Raw genomic sequence first — 4,503 nt, forward strand, 5'->3', positions numbered from 1 at the left:
TTTTTAAATGTTATCTGTCAGTGCTTATCATCTCTTCAATAGAGATATCTAGATCAGTGAGCAATTTATCAAGCTATAAATCTAGCTTTTACTGAAAATAAATAAGTTCATTGCTGACAATGAAAGCACTGAAAGTGCTAAAAACCAACAACATTAAAGGGAAAGACAAGGTTAGAATAAAAACTTGATTTCAGAAAAAGAATACTATAAATAATAAATCTGCAAATTTTCTGCCACCAAATAATAATATTAAACGAATGATAACAAAATTTAAATCGCTAAATCACAGATTTCTACAAATCAGTATGCGCGGCCATGTTTGTGTATTAGCCGTATAAAAACAGGTGCGCGTGATGTCATTTCCCCACATCTTTAGATTTATGATAAATCTAGTTGAATCGTAGGGAAATATTAATATAATTGAGTATTGACCAGACAATTTAATTTTCACAGGAGGTAGAGAGGAGATTTTTTATGATTCAAAATACGTATCAATATCCAAAAAAAAATAATGAATAAATAAAGAAACAAAAAAAAAAATCAACGTCTACCGGTCGCACCACTTCAGGCCAGTGATGCCCGTTCTTCCAAACAATACTATGTTCATTAAAGTCTCATCTTAATGTAATTAAACAATATTTCACAGATTTAATAAATACACATGTTATTATTTAACAAAGTTTCACAATCAAATAATGCAATTAAATAAACAAACGCACCAACGAATAATTGGCTGTTAATTATTGAACGGAGATAATTATCATTATTATAAAAATCCTACTAAAACGTGTTCTTAATAGTACATGTAATTAGATTTTTGCAGTTTGATTCTGACTTTCAAATTTAAAGGTGTGAACATATGTTATAATTGATGTACACATTTCAAAAGTATAAGCAACTCTTTTGAAAAGTAAATTGTTAACATGTCTGTCAACGTATGATGCTGCCGTCGTAATCGTAGCCTAATATGAACTGCAGGCAAAACATTTTTATTGGCTGCTCAAAAATCTAATTTGCATAATTTATTCACACAATTCTTACTACTTATGTCTAATTCTGTGCATTGTCCATTTTAATTGATCCTTATTTGCATCAAATGTTCCTGTCACACTGTGTACTGACGATTTTTATTGCTCCTTGTATGCCTCTGTGCCGACAGACCTTTTGATCATGCACAATGTTGCCCTGATTGGTTAATCACCCTTGTTAAATATTCTAATGACGAAATAGACATCTATTTTTTTACGCTTCATCGGTGAACTGAATGGCCTAAGGGGAAATTAAGTTCCACACCGTCGAATTATGCTGTAAATGACAGCATGTCATAAAATAGCAACACATTTTTTTCAGTTACCAATAATCATTTTAAATATTAAGTAGATTTATGATTTTTTGTTTTATTGGATTAAATTTTCGGTAGTAGAAATGCGTATCTGTGTGGGAAAGGAATTGGGTAAGTAGATAACGTGGAAAAATGCTATAGGGAACTGGATAAACCCGAGAATGTGCGTAATTAGGCAATCTATTGTTGTTGGTACCAGTTTTGATTGGGTGCCTAAATAACCTAACGGGCAGTTTTGTTTTCATACGATATTAGTCTGGCTGCCGATTTTCCTGCGCCATTCCCACCATTCTCATTTTTAGCGTCAATGGCGGAAAATCGCGTCCTCAGTAGATCTCTGCATATTGGATTTAGTTGATATTTTACGCTGAAAAAAGATACATGACCGGCGATGTACCCTATTCGGACAGCTTGTCTTGCGAAAATTAAGTACAAAATAAAAGGATATATCGTCAATTTGAAGAAGTTTCTCATAGTACCCAAATTAAATTAATGGTTTATCCTTTAAAATTAAGCAGTCATTGCTTAAATCATGTGGTGGGATCATCACCAAGCTTGAAAATCGGACAAATGATAATTAATGTCGCGGCGTCTTCAATTAATTAATTAAAGCAATTCAGTTCCATATGATGTTTTCATAAATAATATATATAATGTACGCAATAAGATTAATAAGTTCTTCATCAAGATATATTTCAGTTGTACCAGCGTGTACACCTATACCGGAAATGGGTGTAACACGTCACAATCTCGGTCTCGTCTGTCTCGCGAGAATGACAGAACGCCAAAATGGCGGCGCCCATGAACTTATTTCTCAAGTAAAAAATAGTGTCTTAAAACACGAATTTCTCACTTATAGGGTTGATGTCAACAGAAAAACTGTCATGGTACCTCTTTTTAAATGATGAATATTTATATTAGACAGACATCAATCCATCCATTCCTATTCCTTTAACAGTCAGGGGTGTAACTTAAACACGTTATCATTTTTATAACCCATAGCCGTTATAAAATTTTATCTGTTTACTAACAGGATCAACTTTTTAAATGTTTATTTTATTCGTATATCTTCTCCGTTTTCATTGAAAAGTGACTGCAAGTACACGTAAATTGTAGAGTACCAATAAATCAACAGGTTAATTGATCTCAGAATCATGTCACGGTCTACTGAACTTTAAATATGTGCTATTTTTAGCTCAAAAATGACCGATTTTTTCTAATTTTGAGATCGCTGTAGCGAGAATCTCAAAATTTTCCTATTGTTCTGGTAATTTTTTTTTGAAAGTATAAACAATGTGCTTTCACATGTCTGCCTTAAACTCTGTGCGCAAAGCTGAAAAGTCTGTGCGCAAAGCTTTTGAAAAATTGTATTACAAAATCATTTATAACTCTTACACGTTATTTTTTGAAAGTAGGGGAAACAAGAAAAATAACTCGTGCTTGCCTATCAAGCTTTAATCCCGATTGTCTACCATTCTTTAATATGGTTATGTACTACAGAACTGTTGTAGTTTCCATAATTCAATTTTTGTGTGCAATGTTAATATAAATTTGTGAGATTGAATCAATATACAGCTTAAATAAAGTTAGACTGAATCAATATTGATATTTCATATACAGGTTATATAATGTTAAATAAATTGTTTCCGTGTAAGTTTGTGGACATGACTTTTTCAAAGGTTTATTTTCGGACCAAAAAGAACAGATTAAAAATTATTTTATTGTAGAGGTATTTTGATCTTTTTTTATTTCTAGACGGCGGTAAATGAGTAATCATAACCGTTTCATCAATAACGGCATTTACTTTTCTTGTCTGATAAAGTAAAAAAAAACTTATATCAGCAACTTGCTATTTATTTTTCTCACCAACACGTGTACATGAAGTAATGGAGTATGGAGCTAAAAATATTGTATCTGTAATAAGTTATAGCAGCGTCCGTGGTAAAAGATCCCCCGCTGCAGATATGTCTTATTACTTTAATATTGTTGCGAATGTATATGATATTTACTATATTTGATAATACTATCGATCAGGCATAATTTATGCACAAAAATAAGTTAAGAAATAAAATTTCGTCCAAACTGATAGGGGAACGTCTTCGTCCAGTGTGTGTGTAATGATTTAGATCTTTTTTAACTTGCAAATGGCCAGCCCGAACGTTTCAATGATAACAGCAACACTTTATAATTTTATATGATATTTCATGCCTATCGGCAGTATCTAATGTTGAGCACTGTTGATAATAAATTGTCATTGTCTAAATTACCGTTCATCGTTTTCATTTTCGTGAAAAATCAAAAGTAATTCTTTTGCTACTAGATGTGTCTTAATTCAGTTTTATATCATTCATTTTTGATGGGGACTTGAAAATATTTTTATTTTATCACAATTGTTATAATGGGTGTAATTTATACACACGATGAATCATTTCCTTTTAATTAAGTAACGGCAACTGGTTATCGAAAACTTGAATTTGTAACTTCAATAGTAACGGCAACACGTTATGTTGGTTATAACGCCTGTAAGTTATTACAGCTGCAAAAGAAAAGTGTTCTTTTTTTAGAAGAATAGTTCATCGTATTCATGGAGAAAAGTATGTACAAAATAACTTTACGTGATATATTATACTCGTCTGCAAATATTTAATGTTCATTAAAATGTTTGAACATTGAAAATTATCACAGAGTCCAAAATACCGTTCAACGTAATTCTTTTGTCACGAAAAAATATCGTGACAAAGTTATTTTCTTGCACTAGATTTGTCTTATTTATTATCTCGCAAACACATTTAAAGGCATTCCTCCGATACAAAAGCATTCATTTTTTATGGAGAATTGATAATATTTTATTTGATTGCATTTGTTATAATGAGTGTAATGTTTGCACAAGAGGAATCAATTCCATTTAATGTGTTAATTAGATATTTACGTGTCTTGTTATACTCATCTTCAAATATTTAATGTTTATTAAAATGTTTGAACATTGAAATGGTCACAGTGTCCAAAATACAGTTCAACGTGTTCAATTTTAACGGAAAATAACGTGACCAAAATACTTACTTTCAACTCGATTTGACTTCATTTATTATCTCACAATCATATTTAAAAGCATCCCTTTGAATGTATATAATTCTTTTTTGATGGACAATTGATAATATTTT

The sequence above is a fragment of the Ruditapes philippinarum genome, unplaced genomic scaffold (genome assembly GCF_026571515.1).
Source record: "Ruditapes philippinarum isolate M1 unplaced genomic scaffold, ASM2657151v2 ctg17269_1_1_1_1, whole genome shotgun sequence".
Lineage (NCBI taxonomy): Eukaryota > Metazoa > Mollusca > Bivalvia > Venerida > Veneridae > Ruditapes > Ruditapes philippinarum.